Raw genomic sequence first — 20,155 nt, 5'->3', positions numbered from 1 at the left:
GCAGGGGGAGCCCCTGCAGAGTCAGGCAGAATCAGATCGCTCTGGAAGCTGAGGAAGCAGGTCCGAAACCAAGGGAAGCAGGGCAGACCCGTGCTACTCAAAGTGTGGTCCGGGGACCAGCAGACCACCATGACCTGTGAGCGTGTCAGCCATGCAGACTCTCGTCCCCCACCAGCCCTACGAATCACTACCTGCATTATCCAACGAATCCCCACATGGCTTGCACGAAAATCAAAGTGTGCGAAATGCTATCTGGACAGTAAGGGCGCCCCGGACCAGGCATGGGACTCTGGGCGGGAGGCACAAGACACCAGCACCAAGCAGGAGCTGGTATTTGGAAAAGGCAGCATGATTTCAAAACCAGCTCGTCCCGGGTCCGAATCCAGGGTCAGCCGCCCGCTAGTGATACCACCTGGGACCATTCACTTCACCTCTGTTGGAGCTCGTGGGGGGGGGTGTTAATTACACTTCACAGAGGACGACAAGTATCTAGCATCTAGCACGTGGCAGATTTTCGATCAACGCTGCCTTTCCATCCTGAAGCCCACACCTACCTGGCACGGCTGTCTGGATCCTGTGATGCAGAGGGATAAACGAGGAACTCCCGGGAGAGAAAAGAGGTCCAACCCAGGGGAGCACGGGTTTCTCTAACAAGGAGACATCACATCACTCTCACGCTCTCTTTTTCAACCAAGAGGGGAACTCGACGTCAGTGAATATGAACACCTCAGGGCACCAGAGAAAGTTCACTGCTAAATTGATTTAGATGTCCGTCCAACATTCCAGACCAGCCCTGTCCCCACATACGTAGTTTTAAATCTTCTAGTAGTCACATTGGGGGGAAAAAAAAAAGGGGGGGGCGAAGGGAGGGTAAACAAATCTTAAGTTCATCCTTTTGATAACTTTAGTAACAGTTTGTATTCCACCAAAAACAGCACCATTTCAACATGTAATCAACATAAAAAAGCATTAATGAAACATTTTACGTCCCTTTTGTAGAAGTCTTCAAACCCTGCTGTGTATCCCACGCCTACAGCTCACCTCGTAAGGACCAGCCACCTTGCAAACTCAGCGGCCGGATGAGGCTAGTGCCCACCCTACTGACAGAGAAGTTTTAGCCAACAGAATGTCATTCACGGATTCCTCGGATCCCTTCTCCACTCAGTCTTCCATCACTACCAAATCCCCACGTGCGAGTTCATGAGTATCCGGCCACTGCCGAGCACACCCGGGAAGCAGAGGGACATGGGAAAAGACGGAACAGGAGCTGTGGCTAACCTGCCGTACTTTCACAGTCATGGTTTTTGGGTTTTTTTAATTCTGGTTAACGTGAATGACATCACCTAGACTATGGCCAGCACGGACTAGAGTGGATTCGTCTGGAAGCAGAGACAAAGTACGAGACGATAACCGCAAAATTCATCCAACGTTTTCCAACTACAAATGAACATACGGCCAAGTGGGACCAAGGATGCCACCCTCCTGCCTACATGTCGCCCACTTTATGCCAATTTGGGCAGATGTAACTGAAGACCTTACAGACAAGGCAGGAGATGCTCACTGTGTATTTTCCCGGGCAAAAAAAAAAAAAATCACTTAAAAACGAAGTAAAAGGTAGGACAGGAGAAACAATACCCTCTAAGATGAGAAAAGAATGTCAGGGCCAAGGCCCTGCCCCTAAACCAGGGACACTGAGGAACACAGAACGGCTAACGTTTTAGGGAGGACTTACCACATTCCCGGCACTCTGCTAAGCACTTTATACACATTTAACTCTTCATAACGACCTTCAAGAAAAGTATGGCCTAGGATCTAAGGAACTTGCTCAAGGTCCCACGGCCAGTTGGTGGCAGAACGCAAGCTTATGTCACCGAAGGCTGGGCAAACAGGTGTATGTCACCGTGAGCCAGGCAAAGGCAACTGAAAATCTCCATGCACTGAGGCCCCACGTTTCACCACAACACTAGGCACGATCGCTTCTCAAACTAGAGACCTCAAACTACCTGTCCCACTCTCGCCACGTTAAATCAGCAGAACAGCTGAAAACCAGCTTCCCGATGAGTCCCTGTGTGGTTCACGTGACATACGAACTGTAAATACGAGCTGGTTCTTACACCACCAAACACATAATAAACACTGGACGGCAGAGAGACGGTGATGACGCATCCTGCCTTGGACCAGGAGGCCAGAGTGCTGGGTTCTAGTTCTACCTACTGACCACCCTCCCTCCCCATTTGGGCTCCCTGTAGAAAACGAGAAGACAAGTATAAATATCTGAAGTATTTCTAGCCAGGGAATCTTCAAAACCAAACCAAAACAAAACAAAACACAGGACTCTGAATTTTCTAACTTAGTAAGTTTTTCAACAATCCAATTACGATTCAGTCCCTAGAAAGAATTTGTTCCTCACAAACAAATGATCAAAATCAATACCCATTACGAGACCCATGAGTCAGCCTCTGGAAAGCAAGAGTTTGTGTCCCACAAAGAAAAGGCTGGGCTGAGAAAACCTTCAAGAACGACACCACCTTGATTTTATCTTTAGGCCTCTATAAACCCTGCAAGATGTCCGCAATCTCCAATTGTGTAAAGTTGTACGAATATCTAACTGGAAACAATACAAAACCTGCATTTTTAGCAACCATCAACTAACTACAGGTTACTTAGTGAGGAATACATGGGACAGCTACAAAGGCCACTCTTGAGTTTGTCTGAAAATTACTTATTTCAGTCTCCAGATTTAGATCACGTAGAATTTGCTCTCCCTGTCTCCTTCTAAAAGAGGAAAAATTCAGAACTTCCTGTCTGCACAAGATGATTCAAAGAATTCTTTTAACTGTGTTTACCTCTTATTGAAACAAAAGATTTTTCTCAGCACGACTTTCAACTTAAGTCCATCCTTTTCAAAGAATAAATAAAAACAAAAACAAAACCATCTCTGTTCCTCTCCCCTTCCAATTTGTATCCTCACCCTACAGTGCCCAGTAAAAACATAACCTTTTCAAGCCGCTATTTCTCACACTGCCTCTACTGTACAGATTCTCCCCTCTCTGTGATGAACAAAGTCAGGAAAACAGGGCTAATTACAAGGGAGACTTGTATTCCCATCACCTTGTCTCTCCTCGGCCGTCATCAACTGCCGCCTCTAATGTGAACCTTATCAGTGCCTTTACTGTCCAGCGCCTACCTGTGCCCTCTCTCAGGCCCTTCCTCCCAGCTTCCACACCCCTAAACCCTTTCCATGGTTTCCTCATGCCTACCAATCCTGCCACCCCAAAGCAGAACAGCCTAGTGGTGAGGAGCAGGCTTCAAATTGTGTCGCTACGATCATTTATGAACTGGCGGGCCTTGGCCAGGGTCTCTGTGTCACTGTCCCATCTGCACCATGGGGAAAAGAAGAACGCGGCTCATCTCGCTGCTTCGGTACTGCATGGGCAACCAATGGAAAGGATCACCAGACAAGCTACGGTGTCCGCAGGGGTCGGCCGCTAATACCGCTTCCTGCCTCTCTGGAAAGGTCTTGCCCTCCAAGTTTCCAAAGCACGCCATCTTACGTTCTTCAGCCCCACCACCTCCTTTAAGGCCTTGACTACGTAAACCATCACCTCACGGAACCCCAAACGCAACCTTTTCTTTACGTCTTTCTTCTCCTATCGTCTCTGTTCCACGCCAATCCCTCTCGGTCTAGACCTCCAACCCAAACAGATCCAGGCAGCAAAGGGCACCTCCCACGGCCAACTCGACCCAAACTTGAACTCCCTGTATCACATCCACCTTCCAAATCCATTCTGCCTTCTGAATGCAGTATCTCACAAACACCACCCGCAGCAAGTGACCTCAAGGAGCAACCTCGGCGCTCTCCTCCGCTCCTTCCTCTCCACCAACCCGACTGCTATACCCCATCCACCACGGCTCCATCCCAACGCGGGGCCTTAGATCAAGCCCTCTTCTCTCCTAGATGTGCTGCCGTGGTCCCCTCATTTGACCTCCCTGCCTCCAGCCTCCAGAGCTTCCAGAACCTCCGTTCCGTCCTGAGATGCTGCCTCGGGACCTCTGTCATTAAAAGTGAAGGCTTTCTGCTTCTACTGCCTAAAGTCCCCGGTCAAATGGTCTGTGTGGAATGACCTTCAGAAGTTGGGCCCCTGCCTGCCTCCTCACTTCACCTCCTACTCTCCCACACCCACCCCTACTCTCCCATCGCCGCGCACAACACCAGGCTCGCTCAGCGCCTTTCCACAGGCTGCTCCGTCAGACTCCCGTGCTGTTCCCCCAGTCTCTGCCCGCTTGCCATACCTACTCGGTCCTCTCTCAGCACAGAAGCCACCTCTTCAAGGGCTCCTCCCTCTCCACGCCGGGCACTAGGTGGCTCATTCACATTCCTATCATAGTATCTGCAGGCTACTTCCCACTAGAGGTTTCTCTCTGGATTCCTTTTCCCTTGGTACTCCCGGGGCCTAGCACAACATCTGGTGCTTACTAAACATTCGGGATCTGTAAAATGGCGGAAATAATCCCCAAAGTAACATCAACTTCCCACTTCTCGGGCTCTCCTCCGTCTCAGCACCACAGCCTTTGTCTGTTCATTCTGTACAATCCTGAACGCTATTTTATCTTCCAAGAAATTTTTTAAAGTATAAAAAAGCTGGGGGCGCCTGGGGGGCTCAGTTAAGTTGAGCTTCCGACTTCCGCTCAGGTCATGATCTCGCAGGTCGTGAGTTCGAGCCCCACATCAGGCTCCTTGCTGACGGTGCGGAACCTGCTTGGGATTCTCTCTCTCTCTCCCTCCCTCTCTCTCTCAAAATAAATAAATAAAAATTTTAGAAAAAGGAGTCTGCTCCCCAAATCTCCCTACTTCATTGCCCAGATCTTGCTTAAGTCTTTTCACTTCCTTAAAAGGCATAAAAGCTGGATAATAACCACAGATGTTAAAACAACACCCGTATTTTGGCAGTCAAAAAAAAAAAAAAAAAAATCAGGACAAATTATCATTCGTAATACATTGGTTACGTAACTCAGAGTTCAACAAAGATCTCTGGTACCACTTTCCAGGATTCCGAGTGTTGTTGTTCCGTGTCTTACTGAACCTGAAGACCCATGTGCAGATTAAACTGCCAAATGTTTCTGAGGAGATTAAAAATAATTGCTGTAGGAAATAAAGGATATTTTACCACTCACAGCTTTTTTGTTTCCACTTTTGGCTAACTCCGATTAGTTCTGGGTTATAAAGTATGTCCTCCACGTTCGTGAGTGCTCTATTGCCGCCATCGTCTCTCGTGTGTCTTCAGATAACGCTCGCCGCAATCTCTTGCTTGGGAAGTCTTAACTGCCGCTAACGAGGCCAGATCTCTCTCTCCCATGAGCTAGGAAGAAGTGCTGAATGTATTTTCATTCAACCTTCTAATCCTTACGTACTCACCATTCGCCCCAGCCACCCCACTACCCCAAAGTCTTTAGGGAAGAGACATAAAAACTGACGTTCAGACAAAAGCCTGCATGCAAATGTTTACAGCAGCCTTATCCACAAGCACCCACAAATGGAAATCACCCTGACGTCCCGCAGCCAGAGAATGGATCAACTGTGATAGGCCCACGTAGCCGTGTCCAAGTTGGCAACAGAAAAGAAGCCAAGTATGGAGATACACCACAGCACGGATGGCTCTCAAATGCACTTTGCTAAGTGAACGAAGCCGTCCGTGTGGCATTCGAGGGACGGAACACAGCCGCAGCTGCCAGGGGTGGGGGTGGGAAGGGTCGGTCTACCAACGTCCAGCAGGAGGAAAGTTTTGGGGGTGATGGAACCAGTCCCTGAGCCTACTGGTGGCAGACACACAGCGCTATATGCTTGTGCCAAAACCCGTACAACTGTTCGCCACGGGGTAAATTTCGCAGGATGTAAATTTAAAAGTTCTAAAAAGTTAATTATTTAACCACGACTTGGTTAAAGATTATATATAATCAACACAAAGGTGTGGATGTCCTTAATGTTTACCCTGGATGTGGTCACCGTATTGTAGCGATTAGGAAGAGATATCGGGGGAATGAGGAGAGGGCCACCCCAAATTGCCCCCAGATACTTTCGGTTTCCCTCGTATTGGCAACCGTCCCGTGGTCCCCACATCAGGGCAACCTCTGCCCCAGCTGGGAACCAGCTAGATGGGAGTTCTAGCAAGGCTGTGAGGAAGCTTATTCGAAACCAACAGAAGACGGACCCCAGGACGTATTTCAAGGGAAGAAATAAAGGAGGACAGGAGACACAACTCTGAAAATTCTAACTCCTCCCAGTCAAGGGGATACACAGAAAATTCCACGTACAGGTTGGCTCCCTTCGTCCCATAACCCCTTTTTTAAAAAGGAGTCAAAGTGCATGGGGGCAGGGAATCTCTTTGGGAGAAAAGAGGGGCGAAAGAGAGAGAAGCGAGCCTCTTCTCCTGGACCATGAGGCTGGGGGGCCCTAAAAGCCCCCACTCTGATGTTTCGTAACATAGAAAAACTAATTCGAAGGAAGCAAATGACCAAAATGAAGCTTCAACCACCCCGTGACACTTTCTTTCCAGAGTACCCTCATCAGCCCACACATTCCTCCTCCAGAGGGGATGGCCGTCTGGTCAACCCTGGAGACTGCCGCAGGCCATCCCGACCAGGCTCCAGGTGTGGCTGGCTGCCCGCTTGGTGACCGCGGCAGCGAGGGCACAGGCCCGGCCCCCAGCGTGGGGGCCCCCAGTGTGGGTGCCACCCTGTTCCCTCCTGCCTCTTCCAGGAAAGAAGAGTGCTGTCTGCTCATTCTCCGCACTCACATTCACGTTCGCGAGCCCAGAAAACTCTGTTCCTCTTCGGAGACCTGGGCCTGCTACATTGTTATACCTCAGCCAGAGATCGCCACCTGAGACAAACCTCAGTCCATAGATGAGCCCCTGATTGCTGGCTTGGAGAACCAGCTCTCCAGGCTTAAACAGCACTTGCAGCTGGAAAGACTGGCCTAAATGCAAAACAAATGCGATTTTCCAGGAGGCTTGTGGGGGGGGGGGGAGGGGGGGCAGGGAAAGGAGGAGTCACAAAGCTCAAAACCGCGGAGAGAGTAAACCAGAACATTCTGTGACATGCAATGCCCTACAAAAAAAGGGCTCTCCCACATACTATCCGGAAACGGCCACTGCGAGGAGAGGAGGAGACGGCCGTCCAAGTGAAATAAAAAAAAATCACGGACTTTCTAAAGACAGGCGTGAGGGCCTAAATTATAAAACAGCTGATTGTATTAAGCTAATTAAGGTTTATCATGTTAGCCATCTGAGTTTTAGCTGGCACCAGAAAGGCAGGAACAGCATATCATGCAACGTGGATTGCGATCTGCTTCGCAAGCAGATTTCCACCACGCTCAGACACAGGACCTCTGGCAGTCGAAAATGATGTCGGGTCGAAAACCAATTTTAGCACAGTGATTTGTGAAGAATTCTGTTCCATCGTGTGAGCTATTTACCGGGATACCAGTCCGAGATTACACGTATCTTTATTAAGCACTACACCGCGCATCTGAGCTAACCATGGCCCTCGTTTTCCCTTTCGCCGGTTTTCTCACACCCTGGAGGCTCTGCGATCACATGAAAAAATTCCTAACAATAAAAAACCCTTGCGTGCTTGACACCCTTCACTGCAGAGATTCTGCCCACCCACTGCCAGCACACCACTTCCCCATCTTCGGAGATCCTCAGCATTTCAGAAAAGGCGCTCTTCTGCTGAAATGGGAGAGGCACAAGATCCCCTCTTCAAAGTAGGGGAGAAATTTATTTCCAATCCTGCCTTCCGCGAGCGCCTCTTGACTGTACTTCTCCCAAACCAGAAGACAGAACTCCTTCTATCTGTTGCTGACATCGTACTGGAGAGGATTCTGGAGCTGCTGGTTTTTCTGTGTGGGCCAGTTGCAGTCTTTTCACAAGGAACCCCAAGGCAAAAACGTTCAGGGTTCCCCCGGAAGCGCTCACTGTCTTTGTTCTTCATTTTGCTACCCTCGCCCCTGCCTTCTCCCCTCTGCTACTCTCAAACCTCTGGTTTTGGGGGTGCATTAAAATGCCAGCTCGATTCTCACTGCACGCTCTTCAGGCATCAGACATTTTCTACCAGCCACTGCTTATAAAGCTTGGAGTTAACAGGCATCTTTTCACAGATGAAGCCAGACCAGCCGGTTTCCTCCTGGTACTGCATTAGCATTCCACATTAAAATGTATGCCACAAATAATCCAATGGCGAACTCACCGTCCACAGCCCCCAAAATCAATAAAAGCCACTTGACTCGGAGGGAAAAACCTTTCAGGTTAACACAGAGCTCAAGGTAAAAGGAAGGTGATGAATGAACAAAAGGCAAATCAGACTCTTCAAATCCTAAAAACGAGGCGAGGCTGCCTCGATTTGGCCAAGTCCTTCCTTTTTTTTTTTTTTTGTCCTCGACGGGATCGCGCTAAATGTGTGCTGCTTTAGTCTTTATGCAAAACAGTGCATTCTCCACAAGGCCCTGATGCCTACCATTCTCTAAACTTGCTTCTTTTCCAGGCCTGCCTCTTCTTCTAAAGGACTACCCGCATGCGAGTTAATGAAGTCATTCTGATTTGGTCTGGAGAGCAATACCATCATAAAGTCACTCTAATCCCATTACACTTGGATAACATTAAGAGAATCTCTTCTCCACTCTGAACCCCAAATTCTCTCCAGGGTACCAATCCACTGTCAGTCTGTCTCGGAATGGATCCTCAGATAAACACTTAAATTCATGCTCAAAATATCGTATCTCACCTTGTGAACCTTGACCTTTTGGAAAGACTTTGGCCCAATGTTCAGTTACTGTCACACGGTTGCATTCTCTGCAAATATGAAAGGGTTAAAAGCAGCCCCAGTCAACAGGCCTACAAGGAAAAAAAAGACAGCATGTATGCCTTACAGCATCACTGGAACGCATTTATGCTCATTTCCTAGAACAATATTGTTACCTTTTGGCCTTCATAATAGTCAGAAGTACCCCCAACACCCTTCAGTAGCTTCTAAAAGGAAAAGCACAAAACAGAACATTCCCTGCAAGAGAGAAACAAAAAAAAAAAAAAAACACAAAAAAAAAACAAAAAAAAAAGGCATGCAAAGTAGCATTCTCCAGCAACAAACAAAACTACCATTACAAACCCATCAGTTCATTTTGGTTTTGTTTTGTTAAAAACACAGAGAAAGAGAGAGAGAGAGAGAGAGAGACTGCATACACCAAGAGTCCCCACCCTAGCAAGGCACATTTTTTCTTTAATAAGGGTCATAAATCTCAGCTCCTTGTCCATCCCCTAAGCAAAAGCAAAAGGCAGGAAAAGCCCAAGTTAATCTCAGACCTTGCAAACCTGCACCTTTTCTCCCATCTTCTCTGCACAGAATCTTTTAGGGCTCCATTAGTCACATACCAGTGCTGTGTGGTGTCTAAGTGTGCATTCACATACTGTGTTGGGATGGTACCTTCCTGCAAGGTCCTCTGCTTTTGGCTGCCATGAAGGGAGGAAGCTGCTATCCCACTGTAGTAGCTCAGTGACTGCATTGTGTTCAGGAGCTGATCTGCCTCAAACCAGTTTCAGCCGGTTCTGGTCACCCTACATAAAAAAGCTATGGCAACCCTCCCTGAGTTGCCAACAAGTCCCTGAAAATCATCAGCACGGAGGGGATCTCGCTGGGGGTTGCTCTTCCCTTTTAGGTCTTCGTGAGGAGGGGAAGGTCATCGTGTGTCCCCCCACCGCCGCACAAGCACACAGCCTTGGAAATGCTCGCCTCACAAGCACCCCAGAGCCCCTCGGGGCCCATCCCCCCGGCCCCTCCACCCCAAAGCCCACCGCAGACACTGTTTTCCCCCTCCTTCTCCTTCCCCCACTTACCTCCCACAACCTGGCTCACATCTTTGTGTACCTGTGTGTCAGTGTGTGTTCTCTGTGTTGGTGGCTGACAAAGAGCCCCCAAGAAAGCAATCTATGTGTGCCTCCTCACACTGGATGCGTCGGCTGCAGGAGCGGCCTCGGCCTCCTAGCAGAGTGGTGCTGGCTTGTTGACCAGGCTCCTCTCTGCCTGTCACCCCCACCCCACCCAGCCCCCTCCTCCCGTCCCTCTCCTCTCTCTCCCAGCCCTGTCACCACCACCACCACCACCAGCCGCCCCCCCAGTCTCCTCCTCCTCCTCCAACCTTCTCTTCTTTCAAGCACCTGGGGGGAGAAGTCCAAATCCCTTCACCTCGGGGTAGGAAACTAGGGATGCCTGGGGGGGGGGGGGGGCGCGAGTCAAGGGGCAGTGAGAAAGAGGGGCACAGCGGCCTTTCAGGAATCCTCCGTGAGCCGCCAGCGCTGGCGGAGGGGGTGGGGGGGAAGGAGCGGGCTCCTGCGCTCACGTGGCCCCCCTCTCTGAACCTGTGGGGCCTAGCGAAACCGGCTCGTCCTCGGCCCCCCCAAGGAGGCTGGCGGGGCGCGAAGGCCGCCCCGTCCCCAAGGCCAGGGTGGGACAGGCCACTGCAGTCAGGCCAAGGGGCCTGAGCCTCACGCGCTCGCCCCGGCCCGCAGGGGTGGGCACGAGGGGCCGGCGCGCCCGCCTCTCCCCGCAGCCCACCCGCGCGCCCCGTCCTGCGCTGCCCTCGCCCCCTCGCTCGCCCCCCCGCCGCCCCTCGCCGCCCCCCGCCCCGCGGGCGCACACCCACCCCCTTCCCGGGGTTGGCCTTCGCAGCGGTCAAGCCCGGGCGTCTGGGCCGCAGCTCGGATGACCTTTGTTCAGCGCGGCGCCGCCGGCTGCTGCTGCTGTGGCTGCTGCTGCTGTCGTCGTAGCGGCGGCGGCGGCGGCGGCTTCCATGTTACGGGCGTGTCATCCGCATTCCCGCTGCCGGGGTCTGTGTGTGCGTGTGCGGTGGAGCGGCCTCGCCGCCGCCGCCGCCGCTGCCGCCGCTGCCGCCGCCGCCTCCCGGGCTGCCGGCTCCCGCGCCCCCCGGGCCGCCCCGCCGCTGCCGCCGCCGCCGCCGCCGCCGCGGCCTCGCCGTGCGCCCGGCCCGGGCCCCGCGCCTCCCCGGGCGGCGCGCTCTAGGCCGCGCGGCGGCGGCGGCGGCGGCGGCGGGGCGGCCCGCCACGCCGGGGCCTACGGCTGGGGGTGCGGGCCCGGCGGCGGCGGCGGCCCGAGCGGCGAGCGAACAAAAGGGAGCGCGGCAGAGGGGGAGGGGGCGGCCGGTGGGGGAAGGGAGGATTCGGGGAGAAGGGAGGCGAGAGCGCGAAGCCCCGCAGCCGGGCGGGCGCGGACGCCCGGCCGGCGCCGACTCCGCGGCTGCGAGAGGAGCCCCGCCGACCTGCCAAGTCTCGCCCATACGGGGCCGCCGGGCTGCAGCTTCGCCCCGGAGAGCGGGGTGGTGGTGCCGAGGGGCTGGAGGGAGGGCTGCTGGGGGTTGTTGGGTTTTTTTTTTTTTTTTTTTTCCAACGACATTTCGGGCTCTCACCCAGTCCTTGCCGTGGCCCCAAGCCGCAACTTACTCGAGTGGAAGGAAGCAAGGCCTCGCCAAAGATGGTTGAAAAAGACCGTGAGCCTCTACCCAGGATCTTGACGCCAAGGTGGTGTTTTGTTCTCCTCGCAATGGTGGCAAATAAGTAAGACGAGGGCACGCTATCTTCAGATAAAGGAAATCTGAAATTCTCCCTGGAGGTGGAAGAAGGGGCTCGCCTCTGTCTAGTTAGTGGTTTGGAGCCCTTTTCGCCTTAAACTGAGCCACAAAAGAATGGAAGACACCCCCTGGGGTGGGGAGAAAGCCCTGGTGTAAAAGACACACGTTTTGCTTTCAGAGAAAAAGCCACTGGGGCCAGATTGAAACATGGCATGTTCGGTTCTTGCAGGATTTTTTTTTTTTTTTAAACTGGGGGAATGATACTGAGTAAACAAGTTGTAATAGGTAGGTCTTTAAATTCAAGAAGGGAGATGGTGTTCAAATATAGCCAGCACATACTGTACATACAGCAGGTGGCCATAGCCTAGAGAACGCAAAAAGATACATGTATAAACCCCGTGCAGCCCACAGAGGTGTGTATAATCGTGAATACAAACGAGAAGGACAATACATTACCAACACACGAGGTAGGCTATTTTATCCAGCCCTGGGTCCTGGGTCCTACCTCTTTCACAGACGTGCGCTCAGTTGAAAGGTTTTTTTTAAAAGGGGAAAGAAACCCCACGTCAACCTAATTGTGCTAACCCAGGAACCAGGACAAAAATGGAAGGATCTGAAAAACATGTCACCATAAGCCCTTTAAAAAGGCTCACTTGCGTGTGAACGGCCGGGCCGGACTCTAAAGATAACCAATATTATTCCAGTGGCCGTGCAGACTCCCAGCATGGGAAGACGTTTCGGTGTATTTTATTTTAAATTAGATTAATTGGTTAATATTTGCAAAGTGGGCTGAAAAGTTGTTGGGTTTTGGTTTTTTTGTTGTCTTTTTTTTTTCTTTTTCTTTAAATCTCAGTATGCCTCTCCTTTGCATTAACTTCCATTGAGGAAGCCATTGTTCTCTATTATGGAGACACTATGATGTAAATTGCAACTAGCATTTTTGCTATTTAAGACTTTTCATGTAAATGAACCGAATGATTATCTCACGGAAGAGTCGTTGGTCTTTCAAACTGCAAATTGTTGGGAGTTGCACCTAAATTGGCACACGTATTTACACATGGCTCGAAAGACCCAGGCAATCTGCACGTTTTGTCACATTTCTCAGTGTTACAGGATGATGAAATTGAAACACCCATCTTCTTTGAGCCTGCAAACGATGCCAGTGCTCTGTGGGTTGAGTTTCAACTTTACCTGGGCTTGATTTCATCTGAAAGGAGGCCTTTTTTTCTTCGCCCAAAGGTGGGCCTCTATTAGTAGGCACGTAAAAAACATTCCATGCATTGAAAAGTATACAAGGACCTACTTATCCGAGATCTTGACACAATACACCCATTACGGTATATGAAATTGCATAATACACGTATCCAAGTGAGTTGGGTTTCCTAGATTTGGAATCTTTGTTTACTTAAAACACTCTTGCCCCTCCCCCACTCCTTCTCTTAAAAGAGTAGAAAGCACGTCACAGCAGTGTTCCAATGGTTTACAAGAATTGTATTACCAAAGCTAAAGTCTCCACGTCTTATTTTTATCATCAAGAGTCGTCAGTGGTACGACTGCCTCGTGGCTTCATAATGCCAAATACTCTTTGAGCAGAGCTTTTTACAAAGCCCAGCGTTTTGGTCAAGCTCGCTGGAGGAAATTAGGTTGAAAGCACAATTCATCACTTGCACAAACGGCAACAGATAACATTGCATCTGCTTTCAAAAACCATAAGCAACCAAAAATAAGAAATAAGAATTTCCTGCAAATGATCTCAGTTCTATTGTTACAAAGAGGATTTCAGAGAAACCCTCTTGCCAGGTAGACCAATAGTTAAAAGCCAAGCGCCCATCCTAGCCCATTCCATAAAATTATTGAAATTCACAGCAGAAAAAAAAAAAAAAAACAACCACACATTTTAGTGTGAGTTTTTTAAAAATGACACTACCCTCTTCCAAAACATCAACACAAAGGTTCATTCTGTTATCCTACGTACGTAAGGCTATCTTGGGCACCATTCTGCTTTGCGCAACAGTTTAGAAGAAGCAACTGGACCACACGAATGAAATAAACTATTATTTGAGTACTGTAGATAAGAAAGAACAAAGAAATCACATCAGTCTTATGCCAAATAGAAACTAAAGGAATTCCAAATCCTTTGGGATTTTGTTTGTTGCTGCTTTTATTGCTAACTCTCAGTGTCTTAGCGGTTCCTCCAATCAGTGTATTGCAGAATCCCAGCTTTTTTTTTTTTTTTTTAATCCTTTTGTGGTTTGAAACCGGCTTTGCAAGTGCATATAGACACCAGTCTACACATAATACTCTACCTCCAAATTCCACCATGAATTCGGAAATTCCTTTGTTAGACAGAGCACACAAAAGGTGTGTTCCTTGAGGATAAGGAGACAAAAAAAACGAGAAGCAAAACCTCTTCTTTATCTCACCGTCAAAAGGCCTCGCAAACCGCTCCTAACCCGACAACCTCCTGACCTGAGCTACGCATTTTTTTAGCTCAAAACTAAGGCAGGCCGGGGCGATTATAGAGCTTAGTGTGTTACATTTGCTTTTACAGAAATGATCACACTATTCCACACTAGCATTCTAGTTTCAAGATCCGTAGCTGAGTGGCCAGCAAGGAAAAGTCATCTTTTTAACATCTGAATATTGATAGAATCAGGATGTTTTTTTGTATTTTCCAAAAACATACCCTTGAAAGAAACCATAATCAGATTTAAATTATTATTAGCCTACCAGAAAGAGACTGAGGGGAAGTCTGGGAAAGGATTCCCCTTATCCTTTGTCAGTGATTTTATAAATAGATTGTCTGTAGCAAAGCCGCATACCCTTTCCTGACCCTTGGTTTGGAAATGCCTTCCACTCAGAGACCTGAATGTGGGGGGAAGGGAGATGTCTGTCTGTTCAAAGATAACCGAAGCATATTAAAAATTGTTTAAGTTTACTTGAGCAAAAATCAATTCAAATTGGGCCGTGCCAGACCGGAAGTGGTTGGAAGCGCTCCGCCCACAAGAGCCCAGGGAAAGACCGAGAAGGTGCAGGGACAAAGAAAGGAAATTATTCGATTGGCTACAGCTTAAAGCCCAATTGGCTGTTTGTGACTGGTTGCCCTTAGCTTTTCCATTATGTAACCTTGCGTATTTACAGGCTGAGATTTGGGTTTGCCTACGTTTGGGTTGGCCACCATGTCATTCCAGCCACCTCAGTCCAATGGACTCCTTGTTTAATTAATTTAACCGTCCAAAGTTGGGCATTATGTAGGAGGCCCCTAGATATTTGAACGACTTCCTGAGTCCTGGCTACTAGACAGAACCACTGATGTTTATCTCCCACTGTCGCTGTAGGCCTAAATGCTGGAAAGCCAGCCTTGCCCAAGGAAAGAGAAGGGCAAAGTGTTGTGTTATGAACTCTGGAGAATCAAAGAAGAGGCAGAAGTGTGGAGTTTGGCACACCAGCAAAGAATCGTCTTCAGGAACGATGGGCCAAAGGGCAAGGCCTGCGGAGAATTTTGTAAGATTTCCTAACCCTTTATAACTTTTACATTAGGTCTGAGGTTCTTTGAAAGGGACTGGTATTTGGGCTTCTTTTCACTCTCTAAGCCCAAGATGAGGGAGGGAAAGCTGAAAGGTGTCTGAGAAAAGGAAAAGCAACCAGGGTTCATCTGTTACAGAGGAGAAGGGAGCAGACAGGAAATAGGGACTTTGTTCTACCGGAGAAGAATTGCTCCCCTGCACTACAAGGGCTCCCTGAGCGCCGTGAATCTTCATCTTCGCCTCTGCCCACACCACCCCCACCATCCCCACCAGTTAGCACAATGCCTTGTACATCCCACAGTTGAAGTTAACTAGTCCCTGGGATGCCTGACTGTCCAGGCACGCAGCTCTCGATCTCGGGGTCGTGAGTTTGAGCCCCATGTCGGGCATAGAGGGAAGGAAAGAAGGAGGGAAGGAATTAACTAGTTACGTGTGAACTAAGGAATGGATAATAAGTTCACAGGCGCCTAAAAGTAAACATGTCCCAAAGCAAATGTAAGAGCTTTTGCCAGAATAGTGGATACTATAGTCTGCTTCCTCCAGAATCTCTCTTCGGGGTGTACGCCCCCCCACCCCCGCCCCCCGCCAGCTGCTGACCACTCAGAGCTCAGTCCCTCCCGGCAGACTGCTTTGGAACTGTCTCACCTAAGTTTATTGCCCCCCTTCCAGGTAGCAAGCAACCAATGTCTGGCTGATGTAGAGATACAAAGCCTTAGCCCTCTTGCCTTAATTTGGGCTAATTCTAAGGAGCCACCCAGTTCCAGAGCATCCTGTGCTGAGGCCTTGGTCCCCATAGCACTGTGGCTACCTGTCATTCCACCTAATCCTGCCTTCCTCATGCCCTCACATATGTAACTCCAGAGATTTTCCAGAGACTGGTTCCAGGAGACTCAGCCCCAGACACCCCCCAGACCAGACCCATCTCCCCATTGACTCCACTCTCTGGTGGCACCAATCCCCCTCCTCTTCTCCATCACTGTGTGCTGTGGATTTGACCTCCCACATGTCTGTTCATTCCAGAACCTTCTCTCCACATCCACCACTGGATGCCACGCCTAGCCCACCACTTCATTTCTCTTTCCCTGACCGATCTTCAGGCCCCCAACCTGGCCAACTTCCCATACATGCATGCTCCACATTGAAAACCCTGGGAGGTTCTGAAGATACCTCTGTGTTGGCCCTCTGCTCAAACCTTTCCATTTCTCTCCATTGTCCTTAGAGTGAGGTCCAGACTCAGTAAATAATACAACATCCTTTGCCCCTCCCTTCTCTATTCCAAGATGCAACCTCATTGAACTTTTTGTTATTTGAATGAGACCTGATTGCTCTCACTGTCAGGCCTTCACCCTGCTATTTCCTCTTTCTAGAAGACTTTTCCACCCTTCTGCAACCCCCTTTGTCTCACTCACTCCCTAGTGCTATCTTTAGGCCTAATTTATGTCACTCACTGGGGAAGTCTCCCCTGACCTCTCCCCCCCCCCCCCCGACGACAAGCTGAGGCTGGGTGCCCCTGATGTGTGTTCCTACATTGTCCTTTTCCATATTTGAGGTTTATTCAGCTCGCTCCAGGAGACAAGCAACTTGTGAGCTCAGACACAATGATAGTTTGGCTCGCTTGAGTTTTCCCACCACACACACAAAGTGCCACCGCACACAAAAAGCCATTTAAAAATTAGGAGGCCGGGGGCACCTGGCTGGATCAGGCAGTTAAGCATCAGACTCTCGATTTCGGCTCAGGTCATGATCTCCCAGTCTGTGAGTTCGAGCCCCGCATCAGGTTCTGTGCTGACAGCTCAGAGCCTGGAGCCTGCTTCGGATTGTCCCTCTCTCGCTGCCCCTCCCCCACTCACGCTCTCTCATTCTCTCTCTCTCAAAATTAAAGCTCAAAAAAAATTTTCAACAATGAATGAATAAGTAAAACATTAAAAAAAACTTTTTAAAGTAAATACAACTTAGGAGTTCAGATCATCAAGATTGATTAAACACCAATGGGATTTTTTAAATGACATTTAGAGATAAGAGATGATCAAATACTTTACAATGTTTGCTAACCTTAATGATAAACTTATTTGATGTCAAAAGACCCAAAGCCACATCTCATTGGGGAAACACGGGTTATTCCTGGAAAGGTAGAAAATATAAACAAATGTTGAAATATGAAAATAATAACCAGAAACTATGACTGCAAAATAAAATACTTTCATTTGTCAGCAAACAGTTGGAAGACGCTTAGAAAATATTGCTGTAGATTTGAAGAAACACGTATTAGAATAAATTACACAGTGTGGGAGGACTGCTCTACTATTGAAAGAAAAGTACAGCTATTTCTAACATGCCTCTGCTTAGGGTATATGTTTGATCCTGTTCCAATGATGACATTTCTGAAAAAAACATATTTTTTTATGAACCACCAAATAAAAAGTTTTGCAGAGAAGGTATATTCTAAACAATAAATGATTGATTTCTTTAACGAAAATAATATGTGTATATAATTTTTAAAGTTTTTTTTTTTAGTACTCTGTAAACCCAACATGGGGCTCAAACTCACAACCCCAAGACCAAGAGCCACGTGCTTTTCCAACTGAGCCCCATTGCATATAATCTGTTCTTTAATGTGTAACAATAACAACTAAAAAAGCAGCTTCTCTACAGAAATGTAAAATTCTGGGATTAAGTTACAAAAATTCCAACACGCAAAATTAACCACTGAATCATGCACAGATAAGCTTTTGAAGCCAAGAAATTGAAGCCAGAAGTTTATACATTGCTACTGTCGGGGAGGAAGAATTCCCTCTGCTCCTCAAGGTCCTTCTAGCTAGACTAAGAATAAACACGACATGAGACAGATTAACAGGAGAAAAATCAAACTTAAAGTAAGAGGAATCCACACAGACGTGGAAATTCCAAACAGTAAGGCAAAATGATCTTATATGAGCTGAGAGGGGTAGAGTCTGAGGATACAAAGGTGAGAAAGACCATTAGGGGGGAGGTGAGAGGAGATGTTTGCAAAACAAAGGTTGCTCTGTTATGCAGATAAATTTCTTCGGTTCAGGGGAATCTCTGTTAACAGCTCTCTTCCTGGTACCTGCAGGCAGTTGAGGAATCTCCTGGGTTTGGATTGCTTTTAACTCAAAATAATGTTCTTGCCAAAGTGGGCATCTTGGGGGCGGCCTGCCCTTGGCCTCTATACTGCAGGATATTATCAGTGGAGTTAATTTCATTTTTAAAGGGGCGGGGAGAAGGAATTTATTCCTGTCCCTAAACTGGGGATGTTACTGCACTTTGAAAGAGAAGGCATTGACTACTGAAATCTTTTATATCACACAGCGGTTTGCTGGCTATGTTCTAGCAAAGAATTCAAAGGTGAGTTATTCACTGTAGTTTCAAATTTGCTGAACTTTTCTTTGGTAAATGCTGTCTGTAATATGCTATCCGGCAACTATTTCTTAGAACAAAAAGTGTTTAATCTGTCACTTTGAGCTAAAGAGAACATTTTAACCATGAAAACGAAGTGACTGCTTTCAGGAAGAAACTCATGCTATGGAGAGAGCATTTTAGAAACAGGTGTTTGGAAATCACTCATAATTTGGTGCTAAAAATTATGGGGGCGCCTGGGTGACTCCGTCAGTTAAGCATCTGAGTATTGATTTCAGCTCAGGTCATGATCTCACGGTTCCTGAGTTTGAGCCCCCTCGTTGGGCTCTGTGCTGACAGTGCAGGTCGTACTTGGGATCCTTTCTTTCCTCCCCTCTCTCTGTCCCTCCCCTGTTCTCTCTCAAAAATAAATAATTTTAAAGGTAAATAAGTAAATAAAAATTACATATGAATATTACCTTTGACAGCTATCAGATGTGTATACTTAAACTATCATGAACAGAATTTTCTTTTCTTTCTTTTTTTTTAACTTTATTGATTTATTTTGAGAGAGACAGAAAGTGCAAGCTGAGGAGGGGCAGAAAGAAAGGGGGACAGAGGATCTGAAGCGAGCTCTGTGCTGACATCAGAAAGCCTGACGCCGGGCTCGAACTCCCAAGCCATGAGATCCCAAGCCATGAGGTCAAATCAGACGTTTAACCGACTGAGCCACCCAGGAGCCCCTTTAACAGAATTTCCTAAACCATTAACAATTACCAGATGAAAGATTGTGCTTTCAGTGTGCTTGAAGCTGTTTAAAATATAGAAATGCAAACGTAACATCTTCCAATTTATATCGTGGGAACAATGGACTGACTTTGGTAAACAGGGATTCATCAACTAAATTTCAACTAAACCTTTTAGTTGGTAGATGAGATTGAAAAACAAGCGTTATGGGTCGCCTGGTTGGCTCAGTAGAACAAGGGACTCTGGATCTCGGGGTTGTGAGTTTGAGCCCCACATTGGGTGAAGAGATCACTCAAATATAAAATCTTTATTAAATTTCTTTTAAGTAATCTCTATACCCAATGTGGGGCACAAATTCACAACCCCAAGATCCAGAGTCCCATGCTCTACTGACAGAGCCAGCCAGGCGCCCCTAAAAACCTTAAAAAAAAAAGAAAGAAAGAAAGAAAAGGGGCACGTGGCTCTTGGCTGGCTCAGTCAGTGGAGAGTGCAATGCGGACTTTCGGGGTTGTGAGTTCAAGCCTCACTTTGGATACAGAGACTACTTAAAACTAAAATCTTTGTTTTAATTTTGTTTGATGTTTATTTATTTTTGAGAGAGAGACAGACAGACAGAGTGCGAGCAGGGGCAGGGCAGAGAGAAAAAGACAATCCAAAGCAGGCTCCAGGTTCTGAGCCATCAGCGCAGAGCCTGACGTGGGGCTCGAACCCACAAACCGTGAGATCATGACTTGAGCCAAAGTTGGATGCGTAAACGACTGAGCCCCCCAGGTGCCCCTAAAATCTTTAAAAAAGACCAAAAAGTTTAAAAAAAGGGAAAACAAGCATTATCAGTAGTATGTGATGAAAATAATCCACCCCTTCCAACGGTACATAACTTTGCGAAGCATCT

General features: G+C 48.2%; 1 protein-coding gene across 9 annotated transcripts in view; it reads right to left on the bottom strand.

Annotated features, from left to right (window-relative positions):
• The window catches only part of ZNF532 (zinc finger protein 532), a 110,095-nt gene extending 99,201 nt beyond the window's left edge, over positions 1-10,894 (bottom strand). Inside the window, exons 1-3 of one of the 9 annotated variants that reach the window (XM_086683118.1) lie at positions 10,694-10,894; positions 8,976-9,057; positions 8,782-8,891 (exon numbers count right to left, since the gene is read on the bottom strand). The gene's annotated coding sequence lies outside the window, so the exon portion shown is untranslated. Of the gene's footprint in view, positions 1-8,781; positions 8,892-8,975; positions 9,058-9,477; positions 9,823-9,887; positions 10,090-10,693 lie in introns of those variants that run through there. The other 8 variants (XM_086683120.1, XM_086683119.1, XM_086683121.1 and 5 more) reach the window with 8 other exon arrangements.
• Positions 10,895-20,155: the final 9,261 nt, after the last annotated feature.

The sequence above is a fragment of the Puma concolor genome, chromosome D3, assembly GCF_028749965.1.
Source record: "Puma concolor isolate L17-30 chromosome D3, mPumCon1.1.hap2, whole genome shotgun sequence".
NCBI lineage: Eukaryota > Metazoa > Chordata > Mammalia > Carnivora > Felidae > Puma > Puma concolor.
This window is presented reverse-complemented; position numbering and strand designations above follow the sequence as displayed.